Below are 21,548 nucleotides of genomic sequence, written 5' to 3'. Positions count from 1 at the left end.
AGAAGAAATTGGAAATATAGTCTCTGGCTGGGCAAGTTTTTCTCTCAAGCAACAACTCAACACTGAGGAAGGGAAGCACTACTCTTTGGCAGTGAGCTGGACACATCTTCCAGGGGGAGCGCCAAGACCATCTATGGGATGAGTGTGGAAGGAGAAAAGAAGAGGCGCGAGGACTGAGACAGGATATGCTAACATGTGCAAGTTAAGGAGCTGATGAAGATTATAAAAAAGATTGAGAGTGCTAATTAAGAAAATAAAAGGAAACTCAGAAGAGTGCTTTGCCCGAGAAGTCAAATAGAGTATTCCATGGACTAGAGAGTGAATAACAGTATCACATGCTATGGATGGGTCAAGTTTAACTTGAGGACTAAGACAGGGCCTTTGATTTAGAAACATGGAGATTTGGGGACCTTGAGAAGAACAATTTTGGTAGAGCTCTACATAGAGAATCCTGACAGGTTCAAGAGAGAAATAAGAGAAGGAAGTTGGAGAAAATGAGTATCAACATCAATTTCAAGGAATTTTCCTGTATGGGGAAAGAAATGAATAAGGCAGTAGCCAGAGGGAAACATGGGGTAAAAGAAAGAAAAAAGTGGAGAAATAGTAGCATATTTGCATAGTGATGGGAATAATCCAATGAAAAGGAAAATAAATGAATGACTTAGAAGAGAAAAAGAAAAGTTGTCGAACCACTGTTCTGGTTAAATGGGAGAGAGAGTACCTAGTCTGCTGATCAAGGCATAAGACTTGGCTGGAAGCAAGGACAAAGCCACAACCACGGGAACAGGAAGGTCACAGATACAGGTTGGTGAGAGCATTTGTGATGAGAACAGTTTTAAGTTCTGGTCTCATTGCTTCAATTTTTCAGTGAGAGCGAGGATGGGGAAAGAGACAATGGAGATGTGAGAAGAAACATGAAATGCAAAGTTTGTCAAGGAGAATGGAAGAGATCAATAACCATGTATATAAAATGGAACCAGTCAGCTCGGTTGTATGTTTTCTGTATCTGCATTTTCTTGTACAGGTGCAAGCGTGCAGTGAGGAGAGATCAGATTAACCTGCACCATGATTACATAAGGTATATAGGAAGGAGGAAGGCAATTGAGGGACTGTGCTAGGGGGCATTGGAGTGTTATAATGGCGGACCATGACATTTAAATCAGGTAGGATTAACAGATTACAGGTGCCATGGAGGCAAACACTGCTGAAGTTGAGGTATTAGATGGAGTAAGCTGGAAAGATAAGGATAAATTAGAGTGTGCAATGTTTATGAATTTGTTTATTTTAATGTGTATCTTAGTTTACGAGAAAAAGGCTGTAAAAGGTTAAAGTAATTAATTTCTGAAATGCGTTTATACATTGATTTATTCATTCAACAAATGGTTATTTGAATTTTTTAGACATTGTGACAGACATGGATAATTGTACAGCATGAAGTATTTTAACTAATGGAGCTTCTTCTCATGGATTGGCATAAAGCTTCCATACTAACTCAAGTTTAAAGTTCTGACTCCAGAAGCAAATGAGCATCCTATAAGACGTTGGTCTTGTAAACTCAAATTTATAAACTAATATAGACATAAGTGTTTTTTGCACAGGGACTCAGTCTTGGATTTCTTCAGAATTCTATATTTGAGTAAAATGTACTATTTGTATTAAATAGTAACATCTCAAATATGAGCATATACATTTCAAGAACTATACAAATTTAGAGCAAGATTTGAATACCATAAAGTGCTAAACTAATTAAAATATTTTCAAATAATTTTCAATGCTTAATCTGAGTTAAATTTACCCAGGCTGTTAAAAAACAAAAAGTCACCCTGACCTTGCCTAAGAACCTACCTTCTTCTGGGTCATAGACATTGCTTAGAGGTAGTTTTGTCAATTCTGGAATTCTGAGGGATATTATGAGGAGCCTTAATTAGTTGCTTAGAAGATAATGCTTGGCTGTCTTCTTGTCTTCATTTATGACACCCACATATCACCGTCCCCACCCACTGATGTGTGTACTTCCTGTCTAGGATGTGAGCTTATGAAGCAGATGCTATGGGGTTTGGTAAATGGTGGTGCTGAGTCAATGCTCAGCCAGTGCTTGAATGAGTGGAAATTCAGTGAATGGCCTTGATTTGCTGCCTAGTCATTTCCTGTTTTATTCTCAGAGTATTCTTTTTCATTCTGTTTGTCATGTTTACTCCTGCGGTTTCATCTAAACTTTCCTTCAGTTTTTTCCATGTGCTTTTCTCATCCTTGAAAAATGTCCAAATTAAGAAAAGGAAATTTAGCCATATAATATTCAGGTACTAGCTTAGAACTGGCTTTTCTGGTTTTTTCTCCTCAGGAGTCTTAGGAGCAACCTCACAAATTGTCTGTCCCACTCATGGCTTCCCTCTGCTGGGATACATTAAATACTTTCCCTTCTACCTCTCTAAGCTCTTCTGGGTGGACTAGTAATTATATTAACATCGGTCAGATTAACAGGAGAAAATAACAAAATTTATTATGTATGTACACATAGATGTCCCTTAAAACTTGGAATCTGACATCTCATATGACATCTTGAGCTAAGGAGAAAGGGGTAAGTGCCGGTGGGGGCACACACATGCTGTAGTTTAGGACACTAAAGGGCGGGCAGGCAATTCGCATGGAAATAGAAAGGCAAATGTTTGGTAAATAAATGTTCGTTTGACCATCTTAAGACACAGAGAGGACTTCCATCAAAAGGAACTTGCTAGGTTCCTGCCTGTCTCCCACATCTTGTTTCTATTAAACTATAGTTACATAAGAGGACGGCTCCCTTCCTGGAGCAGGATCTCTGCCTAAATTTTTTAGGAAGTAAGAGGGAAGGTAAAAGATTTTTCCTGAGTCCTTTTTCTTTAAAATAACCAGCTTAAAATAATCAATATCTCAAAAGAAGTGTTTTGAGGGCGGCAACCCTGCATGTTCTCACCTCCTTAGGTGAACATGACCACGCAGAATATCAACGACTTCTCATTCCAGCGGTCACTTCTGGGGCTGTGGAATCAGTCTTCTTAAAGCTATTGATGGATTTTGCAGAATAGCCTTCTTTTTTGTTCATACAAACATAAACCTTATGTCACCTCCCAGTCTGAACTGGTGTGGTTAGGAAATGGAATTCTTTGTCTTTATAGACCCTATGGACATAAATTGTCAATGAATAAAAATTAACTTGTGCTCATACTTGTGTTTTTCTAATTACTTAGACATTTATGGGAACAAGTAGAAGGAAATTAAAATAGTGGGCGAGGGGTAATGGGCCAAAGAACCAATCTATACCGTGTATTCAACCCATCATTTTCTTTTGATTCTGTAGGTACATAGGACATTAAGAATGGCAAACCTAGGACGTGGTTCCATAGTGTAGCAATTAGCACGTCTGCTTTACATGCAGAAGGTCCTGAGTTCGGGCTCCAGTGGAGCCGCTGTCCATAGTCTATGGCCATGTCACCCTGAACAAGCCCGATGTCTGATCTCAGAAGCTAAACAAGGTCAGGTCTGGTTAGTACTTGGATGGGAGACCACCTAAGAAGACCAAGTGCTGTAGACATATATAAAAAGTAAAAATAAATAAATGAAAGTCAGAAAGGAAGGAAGGAAGGAAGGAAGGAAGGAAGGAAGGAAGGAAGGAAGGAAGGAAGAAAGAAAGAAAGAAAGAAAGAAAGAAAGAAAGAAAGAAAGAAAGAAAGAAAGAAAGAAAGAAAGAAAGAAAGAAAGAAAGAAAGAAAAATCCAATAGGGTAGGTAAGTAAGAAACCAATTTCAGTTCTATTGGACCTAATTTCTGGTCTATTTAGGTTTAAATTCAGGCTTATTTAGCTTTGAGTTCTGGATTAAATTCATGTCTACTCACATGTTTCCAACTGTCTGAAAGCATTGACACTGTTTCTAAGCTAAAAAATTAATTGTTCAATTACCCAGGAACTCCGTGTAATCCTTGAAGTTAAAGGTTAGCAGAAAGGGTGTTCAACAACACTGCATCAGGAGTACACACATTAGAGTCATCAAAGGGGCTGCCTGTGGAAAGTGACACTGGGACTGAAACTTTCTCAGATGCTCGTGTTTAGCAGCTATGTCACGGTTATGAAGAAGATGATCCTGGCTTAGAAACTGAAACCAAATAAATCACTGAAACTGAAAGGGCTCAGATGCCTTTTTAGTAATACTTCTCATGGGATGCGACAGTTCCCACAGTACTAAATAGTAGAAAAACAGCAGAAAGTAAAATGTCTACGTGCCAGTTCTAGGGAATAGTATCTTCGATCTTCTTCTCCTTTCATAAACTAATCTCTGGGTAGCTGACGGGAAAAGAAAGAGACTGATAAAGAAAGACCTGGTCTTCTCCTTATGAGGAAAAATTACACAGATATATGTATGCAAACACACACATTTGCACAATCTTTTCCATTCCAATATTTGCATTTAAAAGAGATCGAAGTCCCAAAAAAATGCATGGACTTGCTCAGCCAAGTAAAGAATTCTGGCATTGTAGCTTGTAGCTGGGTCTCTTCCCATTCAGCTTAATAGCCCTGGTAGCTCGATGGTTCAAACAGGTCAGTACCTATTTAGGATGGACTGGGAAGTCAATGAATATGTAACATAAATAAGATACTACCTAAATTAAACAATCACAGACATTAAAGCATAATGAGATTTCACACTACTGGATTGTCATTATGAAATATTGTAGTGTTATCCAGGTAAATGAGATTCAGAAGGAAAGAGCTAAGGGCAGAAATGAAACTCAAATGATATTTCTGATCCCAAAGAATATAGGAACAGCCAGTCCTATTCTCCTGACCTACAGAAAAGAAAGAATTGTGAAAAGTTCTTAATTTTCCATGAAAATACAGGCTCACTCAGAAGTTGAAATCAAATCTAGCTAAACTCAAGAAACTTTAGTTTGCAACACACACACACCGCTCAGCCATTGCCTGCGTTCTCTGCAGGAAAGTCAGGCAGGGCTTCTGCTGACGCCAGCACCTGCTGCCTTTCGTGCCCTATTTTCTAGAATCACACAAGCTTGCCTTCCCTCTTAGGAAAAACAGCTGCAGAAAGGAGGCTTCAGTGACTAAGCATAACAGTCCCCATGGATGAAGCCCAGACCAAGGTCAGCTGTGATAAGAATCTCTATAGTTGTTGATCAATCAGCAAGGAACAAAATTAGAAAAGAAATATCAAACCAGGTTTTCCTCCTGTTCTATATGTAGTCACTTAATGATGTCATCACTAGTTTTTTAAACTTTGGGTACCCGTCAAATGACAGAAAAATTTTAATTATGTGAATGAACGAAGTAATAGGAAGAAATGGTTATGTCGATTATCATGCTTTTTTCTATACTACCTATATAAGTCATTTACTTTCCCATTTAGTTTATCTGATGGACAGTTGACCTCTGATATAACTCTGATAAAGGCAGTCACCCTCCTATACAACTCTGGTTTTATGTAAGGTCCGTGTTCTCAATTGTATTCAAGTACATTATACACATTTTCAAAGTTACTTATTTCTTCGTCAGTTCTATATGTTTATGTGTTTTGCCTTCCCCTTTATATTTTTGTAAAAAAAAGGTAAGGAAGGCAAAATCATCCCTTGGCCTGGGCAAAGACTCTGCCATGTGCTTTTTGTAGATTTTTCCTCACGGTATCTCTATGTCCTCTTTTTCTTCCTTCTTTCGCCTCTGCTCCTCTCCATCTCTCTCTGTCTCCCTCTCTCTCTCTCTTTCTTTTTCTCTCCTATGTCTCCCCTTTCATGTACACAAATACATAGCACACACACATACCCACACAAACCTCAGTTTGAAGCCATGTATAGAGAATTAAATGATCCCGCCTCATGATAACAAACTGATATTTAGCTCACTCTGGTGATCTAGTTATCTACCCACCCATCGCCATCCCCATAACTTTTTCACATCTAAACAAGGAGGCACGCTTTCTTTCCTTTAGAATCCAGTCCAAGTCTAATCTGCCCTAGGTTGTTATTGCACTTTCAGCTGGTCAGAAAGTGCTCTCTGATGATTCTCAATTTCTTTATGTCATTCACATCATTTTCTATGATCCTAGAGAAGAAATATTACAGGATTTAGGCTTGTAATAATAACAAAGTAAACTGGAAATAAGGCTACAAGGGGGAAAAGGATATGCCCGTTTACCTAAAAAGAGTGGGTATGCTGTGTTTACAGGAACAATCATTGGCTTATATTTAAGTCATTTTTAACAATGGATGGGGCTCGCTGCCTGATTGATAGTTAAATTGATTGTGAAGGTAACCAAAATACATGAGCTATTTCGGCTCACTTGCCCTGTGTATATCGGCTCAAAGTAAGAGTTGGGTTACTTTTGGCAAACATGTCTACAACACAGTCCAGTTTTCACTATTTAAGGACCTGTTTTTATAAACCTGTTCTTAAAATCTGTCGTTTAACTCCAAGGCATCAGACAAAGCTGTAGAACCAGTTCATTTATTAGGCTGTAACAAGAAGACAAGAGCCTACTTTTATAAATCTTTTTATTAGGTTATGCAATTGTCTCTGTAAGTAGATCTACATTCTTCTAATAGAGTCTCGGTTCCATCTTTAGGACTAAATTGATCCCATTTAAACAACCCATGACTTGTTAGTCACAAGATGTTTTATCATTAATTTATAAATGTAATAGCACTCTCTTGGTTTCCACCAACATCTTAATGTGTTTCCATCCTGAGATGTGTTTACACTCTGGGAAGTGGGGAACTGCTTCTTCAGGCATGGTTGTACCTTGGTCCAAAAGGCCATGCTTGAAATGATGCCAATTTAAAGGTGCGTTTCTAGTTAGATATAGTAGTAACACGTAAAATGTTGGTCTACACACATTTTCTCAAAAATTTTGCAAGTATTATGGTAAATTAACATATCATTATCTATGGAGGTTATGTCTCTAGATATTTGGACATAGAGAACAGGAAAAACAAATAAATTCACTGTCTTCATTGAAGTTACCTGAAAGTAAACATAAGAATATCAGTAAAAGATTGAGCCATTGACCATGCATTGTCATAGGAAAATACATTTGTATTTCTTTACATAGACTAAAGGGTTGACCATTTTTGAGAAGAATATAAAATAACTAAAATCCTGAATTTCTCTATCAATTCTAGAAAAATATTTAAATTACAAAACGAGAAGTTGGTTTTGAACAACATAAATATAATATCCTGAAATCCCTAGCTCTGTTTTCTTTCTGACAGACGCTGTACTTGGCAGAACTCTTACCTGAATTGAGCCAAATGTCTGCTTTCTCTGTACATGCACCTCAGCCTCATGCAAAACAGCACCACCATTGAGATTTGAGATATGATGAACTCACAATATCCCACTACATCTGGGTCCTTAATACTACCAGGATGACAACTGGGCTTTCTTAGTTTTCTTTCCAATTTTTGGTGTTTTTTTCAAACCTACTCTAATTTCTTCAAGTATCACCCGCTCCCCACACCATTCTACTCTTCTTTAAAAAAAGAAGAGCCACTATCAACAGGAACTGCCTTACCTACACCAGATTAATCATTGATTTGCTTCCATACTCACCTTTTCTCTTTCTCTGCTGAAGGAGCCTTGATTCCTTTCTGAATTGCGTTCTTCCATCTTAGTTTCCAGTGTCATTCTCTTGGGTCTTGTTGAGAACATCACTGTACTTATTATCCCCTTGCTATTTGCTTAATTTCACATCCCTACAAACAGGTGTTCACACTTCCTCCATCATCTTCCTCTTAGGGCTTTGGTTGCACATTTTTAGCCTTCCTGGCAAGAGGCCCTTATCTGTTAATTGATACTCATCATTCTGCCCTCTTCTTGTACTCTCCACGAGCATTCCCTCCCCTCTCCCTTGGTGTTCAAATCTAAAAATACTTGTGATATATAAATCTACCACCAGCCCTAAATTCTCTCCTGAATTTTAGATTCATATTTACTTCTAATTTTGGTAGCAGGGACAGGTGCTCCTATGAGAATCTAATGCCTGATGATCTGAGGTGGAGCTGAGGTGGTGATGCTAGTGCTGGGGAGCGGCTGCAAATACAGACAAAGTTTCACTTTCTTGCTCACCATTGATCTCCTGCTGTGCCACCTGGTTCTTAACAGGTTAGGAACTGGTACCGGTCCACGTCTCAGGGGTTGGGGACCCCTGACCTATATATGGTATGTCCCCATCACCAAATTGAGATTTTACTAAATTACAGTTTGACTCTCTGGGAAATGGGATTTTAAACCAGTTAATCAAGAATCACCTGACCATCACTAATTAGAAAATTTGTCCAACAGACTCCTGCTATCCCCTAAAAGAATGTGACCTTGCCATAACCATTCCACTTTTTAGTACAGTATAAATTCCTTGTGCCTACTTCCTTCCACTTATAAAAGTCCTCAGAGCTCCTTTTCATCTGTTAGACTGGATGCTGCCTGATTTGAATTGATTTTTGCACAAATAAATTCAAAATATTTAACATATCTCAATTTATCTTTTAACACAGATAACTCAATATTTTTAGGATAAAATCTATTGAATTCTCAAAAAATGGCATAGATAATAGAGATTCTGTTCATCCCTCTGGCGATCACATTGAAATTGTGATGGAAACAAGGAGTAGCAACAAGGAAAAATCGACTGGGATTAACAAACCATACAACTAGGGAGAAACCCAAAAAATCGCCTTGCAATGGCAGAAGGTAGGATGATGTGAGGATGTGGGGCTGCCCAGTCTCGAGCAGCTAAGTGAGACAAAGGCTGTGGCAGCAGCAGAAGCCTCTTAAAGGGGCCCATTCCACAAGTGGATTTTCATGGTGACAGACCTTCTTGCTCTGAGTACTAGTGTTGATTCAGCTGTGCACAGGGGACACCAGGAACTTATAGGGAGACATTGTTGGAGTGAGGGCCCAGGCAAGACTCTCTCTGTACAGAAAGCCAGTGGTATTCATTGTTCACTGTTGAGCTCTCTTCCTACTAGACACAGCACCGCCATAGCTGTGATGTCATCAAACTGGATAACAGAGGTCGCTCTCCCCAGAGGATTCCCCAAAACCCTGCCTCTGCTAACTCTTGGTCATATCCTGGTATAGCCTTAGTGAGTCAGGTGCTCCTTGCTGAGCAGCGCCTAGGCTCACACTGGAGGCAGCTGGCCTCAGTTTCTCGTGTGGGCTTTTGAGGCAACTATATGCACAGCATCTGTGGATTGGTTGCTGAATTTTAACAGGTGGCTCTGTAAGGGTAGAAGCTAGGGCTAAGTTTGGCCTGCAGCTGAACCCCTCTCAAGACTGTGGCACTGGTCACCTGCTTCACAAATCCACACTAATAAGACCAGGGGACTTAGGAGCTTTGCTTAGTACATAGAAACAGACACGAAAAGGTGGCCAAAATGGGCAGAGAGAGAAGGAGAAACCATATGAGAGAATAGAACAGAGATCCAGATATAATGGAGTCAGGTAATCTAACAGATGCAAAGTTCAAAACATAGATTATAAAAATGCTCAATCAACTTTTGAGAAGTGTAGAGAACTTCAACAAAGAGATTAAAAAAAAAACATAAAAATGGAAATGGAAGTTATAAAAAGGAACCAGTCTGAAATGAAGAACACATTATCTGAGATGAGAAATGTATTAAATGGAATAAACAAAGAAATAAACAATGAAGAAAGAGGGAGATCAAATGCCTTATTTAGAGGATGGGAAAGCCAAGGACACACAATCAGAACAGCAAGAGATAAGATGCCAAGGCTTTAAAAATAATTTAAGGTGAATATGGGGCACTATTAAGGGTCCAAATTATTCGTCTGATCTGTGTAACTGAAGAAAATCAAGATGTTGAACAGCTGTTTGAAGAAATAATGATGGGGAACTTCCCTAATCTGGTGAAGGAAATGGACATAAAACCCCAGGAAGCTCAGAGAATTCCAAAAATCAGGGATCTAAAGAGACCCACACCAAGACACATCATAATTAAAATGGCAAAGATTAAATACAAAGAAAGAATGTTAAAAACAGCAAGAGAAAAGCAGGTAGTTACATGAAAAAGGAAAAAAGATTTTTAGGCTTCTAAGGGTGTGCGGACTGTGGGAAGTTAAATTTGTGGGGGACATACGGGCTATCTTAGCAGGGGTTGTGTTTGCAGGCCTGTTTCAGTGCCCACTTTCTATCCTCATGGTCATAAATCTCTACAGGAGAGGGACTTTATTACAGTCCTTATTTTCAGAAGTTTCTGCTTTTAGTCAGATAAGAGAAGCTCTGAAAATGCTTTTCTTCTTCTTCTTCTTCTTCTTCTTCTTCTTCTTCTTCTTCTTCTTCTTCTTCTTCTTCTTCTTCTTCTTCTTCTTTTTACATCTGTTGATTCTCATTTGCCTCTAGCTCAAAATAATTCTTATGCCAGAGTAGCATATTTGTAGATGGCATAGTCACATCCTCTATATTAGCTAATAAACTGAAAGTATTTATGTTTATGCCCAAGTTCTTATTTTTGCTAATCTTGGAACAATACTTTAGTTCTCATCATTCTGGTCCATGTTCTAAACCCTGGACCCCTGTGTGTGCGTGTGTGTGTCCTTCCCAATTTACACCATGATGTAATATTTGTGTTGAAAATGCCCTAGTCATTAATGAGAGCTGATATTACCATCCTTTAGATGAGTTCACTTTAACAATTCATCTATTATAATTTAAATTTACTTTGCTTAATACTACAGATGAATTTCTGAAAAACTGCATATAAAGCAATTATCAAATTATTTTTAGGCACTGGAAATGATTTGTTATTTATAGAATATTATTCCTCTAATTGTGGTAGTGAATTGTTGAAAACAGAAAGCAGACATCGATTTTCTCAAAGAGGAAGTAAATGAATTGGAAAGCTATCTGGGGCTCAGAGCAATACAGCTTATGTTCCAATCTAGACCATGGCCACAGTGCTCTGAAGCACTGTGTAGCAAGAACCACTGCAAAGTTACAGTGCGAGTGCCAGACACACATAGAGCAGCTGCCACCGTGATGGCTGTGGCTTCAGCCAGTGCCCTGGCCCTGGGGTTTCTCCGTCAAGCATCAGCATCCATCACAGAATTGATTGTCCAAGAGACTCTCCTCCGCATGGGACCCCTGCTTTACTTGATGGAGAATGGGAGAGATTTGGACCCTACAGTTTCCATGGAAAGATATGGACTTTACCTCCTACTCCAAAGACACAGAATGGCACAGTATTTCCCAGAACCATCCTTGGGTTCCTGGAAAGGGGGATTAGGGGGGAAAGATGCAGGGCAGACAAAAATTGACAAATATTAACTATAACTTCATTCATAGTTAATGAATTTCAACTTAATTCAAGATGGAGCTGAATTCTTTTACCTATAAAATTGGCAAACATTAAAATGTCCACAGTGAGTGTTATTACTAAGAGTGCTGAAAAATAGTCTCCCCATCTGTGGGTTGACATGAAAACTGAGTTAATTTATTTAGGGGGCAATTAGGTAATTTCTATAAAACTTAAAACTGTGTACTCTCTTTGAACTCACGATTGACTTTCTAAGACTTTACCTATAGCTATCCTAACACATATCTGCAAAATGGATTTGCAAGAGTGATCTCGGCAGCATTGTTTATAATGCAGAAGACAGAGGAGAAACAATTTAAATTAAGTGTTTATCAATAGAAACAGTGTCAAGTAAATTAGGTACCTCCAAACAATAAAACAATAAGTAGCTTTTAAAATACTGTAGATATGAAAAGATCTCCAAAGAATTTCTTATGTTAAAAAAGCAAGTTGCAAAACAGCATGCACAGTATACACCCATTGGTTAAAGTAAAAATGTTAAAAACGAAAGACTGGATAGAAGGGAAGCACATATAAATAACATCTATGTATTTATATAACCATTGGACATTGTCTTAAAAGATCCACAAGAAACTGTCCATCAGTTTTGATTCTGGAGAAGCAGCTATAGATTTAGAGACCTTTCATTGTAAATCCTATTTACGATTTTTAAACCATGAAAGTGTATTACTTTTTCAAGTAAATAAAACAAAATAAAGGAATTTTACATTGTGTCTCCTCATAAGTTAAATATCCAAAGTCTTATCTTGTATTGAAGGAAATACCTGTAGTAGTAGGTAAGAGAATATTCAGTGTTTAAGCAAAGGTAAATTATTGCAAGATCCATAATAACCATAAACACTTAATACTAGTTATATAAATTAAATTTTATAACTTACATGGTGTTTACTGACAGGAAGCTCCACTTGAAAACTTGAAAACTGAGAATCAGAGAAGTTAAGTCACTGAGACATCAGATCCAACCGAGTCAAGGTGGGTCAAGAATTTTCATGGGCTTCGCAGATTCCTAATCAGACTCTTAGTTCCTCTTTTGTCCCAGGTACTACTGAACTGAGGGATCAACTTTCTCTGTTTTCTGCCTAAGATTTAACACAAGCTCCATTAGAATAAATTGTGTTGTTTCCCACAATACTGATGAACTGATTTCCACATAGGCTTGCAAAGAGACTTGGCACTGATGGACAAAAAGAAACGGCTCCTCCCATTGACCCATTTCTTAACAGATTAATAAACATCAAGGAATTTTAATTTAAAATTTTTGTTTGGTGAATTCCATAAAATTCTTGGCTGTCAATTTTGAAATCTAACGTATTGGGAGTAAATTTTGTTATTACAAATGCAAAATGTTAGAAGTTGGATATTTAAAGCTGTCTTTGACACTATTTATTGAGTTAACTATAAGAAAAGAGAAAATTGAGTACACCATTTTGATGATGTGTTTAAGTAATCACATTGAGGAAACACAATGTTTAATTATTTCAGGCTAAAATTAATAGAATAAGTTATTAAATAATTAACTTAGCTATAATTAGTCTTCCTGATACCAACAAGTAAACATGACAGGAGCAATTCATCTAGAGAAAAAGGACAATTGAATGGCTTTGGTGATAGCATTTTCTTGTCAAGCACTGAAATTTAGTTTAAAATGTGGTACTAAATAGTGTAATAGTGTTTAAAAATAGGCATGCGCTTTATTTTGCATTAGTTTATTTTACATAAATTACGTAGCCAGTTCTAAAGCATTTGAAGTAAAAACACTTTTTAAAAAATATGAGTAACATTATTTTTGCCAAGTTACTTTTTCAAAAAAATATTTATTGCTTTAAAATGCTATTGGACTGTCTTACTAGCTTCTCGCATTCTGTTCTATTGATTGGAAGTGCTATTTTAAGATATTTATCCGTGTCCCTGTCCAATCATTTTATATGGTACCAAAAACAGAAAACACTGGTATTCCACGAACTGTTTGTAGGTGAGCAGTGTGACCGGCTGGTGTAGTGATTTACATGCATTTAAAATAAAAACTTCGCTAGTCTTCAAGTCTCAAAAAAAAGAGCTTTCTCATCAAATGTTTTAATTTTTGAGTTTGGTGAATATTTTCCCCCTGGATACTCAAGATCACTAAACTGTAGTACTGACTTGTCCCCTGCTGTTCTCTGCATGCTGTCATATATTTTGATCAGTATTATAAACACGCACAGATGTAGGGCTTTGCCTTTCTGTATGAGGCCTTCTCCCAGAGTTGCCAGATTTTGCAAATAAATACACAGGGTGCCCAATGCAATGTAAATCATAGTTAAACAATGGATAACTGTTTTGTGGGAGCGTGTCTCCCTTGCTCCTCTGAGATTCAAATTAAACTGGACACTCCATCCAGAGGAGTAATTAATGGAAAAGTCCCACGAAACATTACATTAAGATATTGTTGAGGACATTGTTTATTCTGTCATGTAGTTTCTTTTTCGCAAAGAGATGAAGAAGCATAGGGTTTTTTTTTTAAAATTCTGGTCTTAATATCAGGAATATTTGGTTGTCTTCTGTGAAATTTATTTGGTTTTCATCCTGAAGAGTCTGTGCAGGAGGACTTGACCAGACTACCCTCTTCACCTTGGCCACTGGAAGGTGGAGAGACACACTGTAGCCCACACGTATATAAGAGAGTACACATATGCTGCGCTGATGCATATTTTTAGCCTCTTTTCTGGCTCCATTTTCCCCCCATCTTTGGGTTCCTTTCTTTTGTTACTTCTACATTATTATCCTCTTCTCGAGTTTTGTATCTTTTAGCACTCTTCAAAAGTTTTGGGCACAGGGTGTGTGAAGAACAATAAATAGGCTAAACCTGCAGTCTTACAAAAATAGTTCGATAACTTGATACAGAGTGCTTTGTTTTGAATTCCATCTAAAATGTTTTTTGTAGCTAGAGGCTTATCCTTTGCTATTCAGAGATCTGCAAGCACAGGCCCCACTTTAAAGGCCCCATGGCTGCAGCCCCAAACGCGGCAGTGGGGTAAGGATCAGTGCATTTCTTTCTTCATTCAGGGAAGATAAAGTCTTAATCGCTGCCTGGCTTTTTGTATACTCTTTCCTTTGTTATGACCTCTAAAATCATCGTTTTATTCAATTTGTATAAATGTAGCATTTCTATTCAAATAAACATTCTGCCTTCTGTGCTTTTTCCCCTTTAACCTTTAAGTTATCAGTATGTAGATAATCAATTTTATACCTCCTTGTTAGATGGGAAAATAGGACCACTGTCCATATGGGATGCTTTACATATAGCCCCATCTGAACATCGAGTTAATTAGGCAGAAAGTTAACTAATTTGGTTGGTGCAAAGGTTGAAACTAGGAGGCTTAGCTGACAGCTAGGTGCTCTAAGTTAACTCTTAGCTGGCTGACCTCCTATAGCATAAGTGTTTATGATTTGGTGACAGTGTTCCATTTTTAGTTCTTTCATAGGATTAAGTTTTCTGCATTTAATTTCTTAAGTCATTGACCATATCATCAGAAGCAATCTCTTCCATTTTCTCTTCCCTCCAAGTTTTATACCAATCAGTAGGAGTCTGTGGGGGTGGGGAGAGGAGAGGTGGATAGACGGCTCCATGCACCAGTACACAAACAATAAGAAAAACAAATTAAAAGTAAGAACCATTTTGAAAAACTACTCTAAAACACTGTAACTTTTTCTTCTAAAATGTGGCATGGAGTGTTTAAACTGATTTATTTAGAATGCCTGGGTGGCTCCTTGTGAAAAAAATCAATGCACAATATGAAATATTTAATTCTTTGAATGATGAAAAGATAGTCAAATCATTTAGAAGAGTGATTTAAAGCATTTTTCTCTGATAGATGATCAAGGAGAGAAAGAATCAGATAAACTGCTAAGAAAAATGCTGGGCTGGGCTGCTTACAGAGAAAGACTAACAATGCATTTTTTTCTTCCATATGCCCTAAACTCATTCACATTTGATACTATTTCCTCTTCCGTTCTAGCTGAGATTGGGAATAGCTCACATTTAAATTTCAACTTGACTATCATCAAAAGAAGTCCTTTCTGGAGTTTCTGTCATTGTACTTTCTGGTTTCATCAAGAGAGGTCACTGTGGCACTACTACTGATGACATTCTATCCAGCCAGCAAAACAATAGAAAAATGCAGTCAGTCAACAACCATGTATTGGATGGTATCAAACACTTGGAATAAAGAGGTATATGAGGGTGGAGGTCTGGACAGCACTGAAAAGTGGAGAAGTAGAAAAAGAGGATACAGTTAAATGTACTAGAACAACAGTTAAATGTACCAGATCATCCGCAAAACCTATCAATGTTCTATTTACATCTAGTAAGAATTGTGTTTAACAGTGTTTATGCAAAGTCTCAAGCATGAAGAACTACTTTAAAAAATGATTAACTTATATCATTTCAATCCTTTGTATATTTCTGAATACCTCGTGGGCATTTTTCCAAACAAGCAAATAAACAGGCAAAAAATCCTCATAAATCTCTTCCTTTGAGAAATAAATTAATATGTTTTTAATCTGTCTTTTATGAATGAAAGTCCTACACCAAGCACATAACAGTCAAATTCTATTTGTCATCCTCCCCTAGAGCGCTGAGGTGTTCTCAAACTTGGTTGAGGGTCTTTTAAAAAACCCCGTGCCTCAGCCTCCTCCTAGGCGAGTCACATCAAAACCGTGCTGGGAGTGGGGGCTGGGCGGCAGCCGTTGGTATCTTTTAAAGTTCCCACAAGAGTCCAGTGTAGCCAAGATTAGGAGTTACTGCCCTAGGATATCTCCAGCTGTGATCATCAAGTTGGGTTTTTGTCCAAAGCTAAAAATAAAATTTTATAAATAATAATAATTAAAAAAAGTCTAGTTCACAGAAACTGCTTGACAAATGGAGGGTTATTTGGTTCTAAAAAGAAATTGCATAGCTGAATGCAGGGCTGCTGCCGCCATTAGTTCTGAGGAAGTGGTGGAGTTGGGAGCCGATGCCCTTTTGAAGGCTGCCAACAATTACCTGTGGGTCAACATGAAATGAGTCTTATGTCAGTACAGTAGAAACTTTTTTTTTTTTTCCTGCGTGGTTAAGTACTTTTGCCTGGTTAAATAAGCAAACAAAGGTGGAATAGGGAAAGGGGCAGAGCGTGATTAGCTTTGTATTCCCCAGATAAGCAGCCACCCTTCTTTCAGGTTGGCCTGGAACAGAAACTACCTCTCCCTCACCTGCCCCTGGTTTACAACTGATAACAGATGCTGATGGTTAGAGAGCCCTCAGTGGCCAGCGAAGTCATTGGTTTTCGCCACAATGAATGTAGGTACATGGCTTGATTTTTATCACTCCTTTCTTAAGTGAAATGACCACTCTTTCATTGCAGTGAGCTTCAAGCTATATGAATATTAACTGCATATTTTGGGGGGCGACATTGGTTAATAAAATTATATATAGGTTTCAAGTGTACAATTCCATAACACATCATCTGCATATTGCATTGTGTGTTCGCTATTCGAAGTCAAATCTTCTTCCGTCACCACATATTTGACCCCTTTTACTCTTATCTACCTTCCCTTCCCCACTTCCCCTCTAGTAACCGCTAAACTATTGTCTGTGTTTATGTAGTTATTTTTAGTGCCTAAAAATTGCTAAAATATTTCTACTACATTATGGACAAAGTATGTGAAAAGCAAATAAAACTGTAAGCAAATTGAAAGTTGTTCAGCTTCAGAATGAAAGATCTAAAATCAGAGCAATAACGATGTCCATTCCCTCTAGTAAGTTATTTTAAAAATTATAGTGTATAGTGTTTATAAAGATATAAATGGAACTGGGACATCTGCCCATTGCTGGAAATGACCACATAAAGTGGGAGGAAATGTTGGAAAAATAATTTGACAATACTTGTAAGAGTTTTATAAAATTCATACCCTAAGTAATAGTAGCCAGGCAGTAGTAATATAATTAATATAATATAATAATATAATCTTTTTGTAATATGGTTAAATACTATGAGAGAAAAATAAATATTAAAAATTATAGAACCATTTGTAAATATAGAGGAAATCCATAAAAGTAATACCTTTTCTTAAAATTAAAATTAGAAAATAGAGTGAAGTATACATTTATTTAAATATCCACAAATAAAACTGTTTGAAAAATAAATGAACCTAGATGTCTGACAAAGCATCATGTAAGCAATTGCATCTACATATAATGTATTACTAAGATATTTTGAATACACTAAAACCATTAATTTTATAATTTGAAAATAATATCTGAAGCAACATGGATAAAGGTCATACCATACATTTAATCAAGAATGAGTCAACTCAGAGCTCAATGTAGAAAAGCGAGTTACTTAAGATCTGGATAAGAATGAGAAAAATTTAAATAGCATCTAATCTTTGCTACATATAGGTAATAATTTTTATGGGACTTAAGGTGGAGAGACAATAACTTATATTGAGGGATTTAGTGAGGCTTTAAAATGAAGGAGGGAGCATTCTAAATGAAACTTAGAGGACAACATCGACAGGCAGAAATATGTGTAAAGTAGGTTGACCAGCTGTAGAATGCAGACCGATCAAAAGGAGAAACACATGTATGCAGAAGACATGTTGGAAAAGTGAAAAAAAGCATTTTTTTGAGAAAAAATATCCATACCCTTTTACCCAGTCATTCACTTATTTGTTCAATCAGCCAATATCTATTGAGCAGTAATTCTGACCAGACACTTCCAGATATACAGTATTGTGGTGAAAAAGACACAGTCCCTACTTTTATGGGGCTCATATTCCAAACATCAGACAGAAAAGAAGTGTTAGAGTACTGTAAGTGCTATTCACTTATATTAGGTGCAATACTATTGAGTGGCTATGCTTCCAAATATTTATAATTAGTTTAATAATAACAATAACCTTATGAAGTAGAAATTCTGTCAGGCCCCTTTAAATTAGTTAGGTGAAGGAGCAACAATCTGGACATCAACACTCAAACTAAAATTGCACTCCTGTAAGTAAATTTCCAGCAGAAAAATAAGGACCAGCAGGACAAGGGGATTAAAACTTATTTGAGGATGCACATAAACCAATAGTTTTCCATTAATTAGACATTATTTCCCTTCAATTTCTGTCCTTTAAGATTCTACCTGGACTTTGAGATTTAGTATAAAATTCTACCTTCTCTATTTAAGAAAACCATTTCATTAAATAAAGATATATTTGCTTGATACCTACTTTATGTTGAGCAGGATCTTAGGCCCTGGGGACACAGTCAATTAAGTCCTGCTCTCTGTCTGCAAAGAGCATGGAGACTAGTGGAGGAGACCAAAGACTGATCAATGCTGACAATAATGCATTCCAAGACCAAACTGAGAAATCAGGGCCAACTTCCTGAGGGAGGTGTGACTTGAGCAGGGTTTTGAGAAATGAATAAAACTTAGCCAGGTTAAAAGAAAGTCTGTAATGATGGAAAACAAAAGGAAGGGTGCAGTGATAACAAAGAAGACATTATTTATTAAGCTTTTATACTATATGTCATACATTTTACATGCATTAGTCAAATCTTAGCATAACCTTATAAAGTAGGTATTACCACTGTCATAATCATCTCTATATTATAGATAAAGAAATTGAGGCATAAAGCTGTTATAAAGTGTGGTTCTAGATTCTGATTTTTATCACTGGAGACTAATTAGTTTATTCTGGTTCTTGTGGTGTTAGCCCCTCTCCCCAACCACAGAGAATTCTACTGGCTGTGCTATGTTGGGTAATTTTCTGGTCACAGATATGTATTATCTCCCAACTCCATTGGACGTTCCAGAGAGCTATATACCATGCTCCTTGTTATATCATACATACTACTTTACAGGTGAAGCCAAGGCTTCATTTTACTTATTAATTGAAGAAGAAATATCTGGTTTTAACAAAGCAGTGATTAAAAAAAATTCTTTTTAAATTCCTTTGGGAGAGATGAGGCCAGTCTTTTTCAAATATTAGAGATTAGTTTGAACATGTTTAATTTTTCTTAATTATTTCTTCATAAATTCAACATACATCAAGGTCTCAAGAATGTTTTAATATGATTTATTTGCTAATAAGTTGTCTATATGTGATCCATAATTTGAGATATATATATATACACACACACATATATACATATATATACACACATATATAAATATATATTAATATATTATATATAGATATATATGTGTTTATATGTATATATATCTCACTTTCTGCAGCTTCATTTCTCTCAGAATAAGTTTTCCATCCTTGAGAAAATGACCAACCTAGAAGTATGGATCTTATATCTATAAATATATATATATGTACACACACATATTTATATATTTATATGTGTGTGTACATATATATATTTATACACACATATATAAATATATGTGTGTGTTTATTTATCTATTTATTTATTTATTTATTTATTTATTTATCTATCTTCCAAAACTATATCTGCCAAGCTGTGATAGGTCTTTTTCTTCAGGAGAAAAGGCCAGATGGTTTTGCTCTTATTCACATGGTTTTCAGTACTCTGAAATGAAAGGCCAGCACTCCATGATCCCTATGGTACCAAAAGGTTCTAATTTTCTGAGAACATGGTCTTACTGGGGAATATGATTTTACCAGGGAATTTTAGGCTAATCTATTTATTCTTCCTCATATAAAACCTTTCGTACCATCTAAATTTATAGTTTCTTTTCCAGATCTTCTTTTTTTTTTTTTAAGTATCTGAACAAGATCCATACTTCTAGGTTGGTCATTTTCTCAAGGATGGAAAACTTATTCTGAGAGAAATGAAGCTGCAGAAAGTGAGAATTTGTTTCTGGTGACACCAGTACTCATCCAGAGGGCCTAAGTCACAACATGGATTCAATGTTCAGTGCGCAAGAGCTTAGTTCCCTGGGGAAGAAGCGGAGCAGGCAAGGAGAGAAAGAAGGGTGAGGGAGCTTAGCACAAACAAGGCTGAGAAGGAGGGTGAGCATTCAGATCAGAATTAGCTAAACAGTCCTGCAAATTAAATAAAACCCTCTGGTTTACTCAAGATCAGATTTTTTTGTATATTTCTCAAAAATGCATATTCCTGGGTCCCAGAACAGAATGGAATTGGTTCATTTGGGAGGAAAAGGGAAGAAGGGTGTGCAGAAATCTATGCTTTGAACAACTTCCTCGGGTGAATCTATGCACAAGAAAGTTTGAGACTCGTGCAGATAAAATGTTAGTTAACAAGCAAGTGTTATTTTATAAGTGATTATCCTTGCTCTCAAGAAAACATTCAGTATTTCCAAAAGTTCAGAAAATAATCTTTTAAACCTTTGTAATTGTCCAAATGACTCTAATTTAAGACTTACAAAAAAATTTTAAATCGTATGGCAAATTTTTATCTTTTTTTCCAGCTAAACTTAAAGATACACTTTAAGTTTAGTGCTTTCTAGTTTTTATTTCAATAGATTGGACTTAAAATGGCTGTCTCAAGTTCAGCTAAGACACTGGTGCAGAATGTTTTTGTTTGAGTTTGAATTTGTACATGAATCTGAGCACATCACATTTCTTTTTAGAAGGGTGCCCTTAGATTGGATAAGAAGTCCCTCTTTCTCTCAAAAACCCTTTTCAACCACTTTGATGCCTGAAACATGTTTTTCACAAATGAGGCTCAAATACTAGGGCTCTGAGAAATATAACATACCAACATTTAAGATGCTTATTCTGAATTTCCTAAGAATGTATTTTGATAAAGTATGGGGGAGGGGAACAGAGCTGTGAGAGGCATGCACAGCAAAACTTTAGAATACTTTGACCCTTCATCATCTCCTAGGGACCAGTCCTGTCCTATCATTTTACTATGTCTTTCCCCCATGGTGAAAGGAACAATCATTTGAAGATGATGGCCAGTGTTATCAGAAGCATAGCTAGTGGAGCTAATAGAACCACTTGGTCAAAATCTGGCCCCTTATCTGAAAAGAACAGAGGAAAGATTTATCCAGATAATAAATCAAACCAAAAAATACTGATTAGTTCATAAAAGCTTTTCAGCCACACTATATTTGTCCTACAGAAAAAGAAAAATGTTCTATTTTAGTGACTCTCTAACTCCTCCCTGAGCTGCCTTAATTAAGGGTCACTCCAGGATTTTCAGAGCTTTCTTTGGTGGCTTCAGAGGGGAAAGA

The sequence above is a fragment of the Rousettus aegyptiacus genome, unplaced genomic scaffold, assembly GCF_014176215.1.
Source record: "Rousettus aegyptiacus isolate mRouAeg1 unplaced genomic scaffold, mRouAeg1.p scaffold_m13_p_7, whole genome shotgun sequence".
NCBI lineage: Eukaryota > Metazoa > Chordata > Mammalia > Chiroptera > Pteropodidae > Rousettus > Rousettus aegyptiacus.
This window is presented reverse-complemented; position numbering follows the sequence as displayed.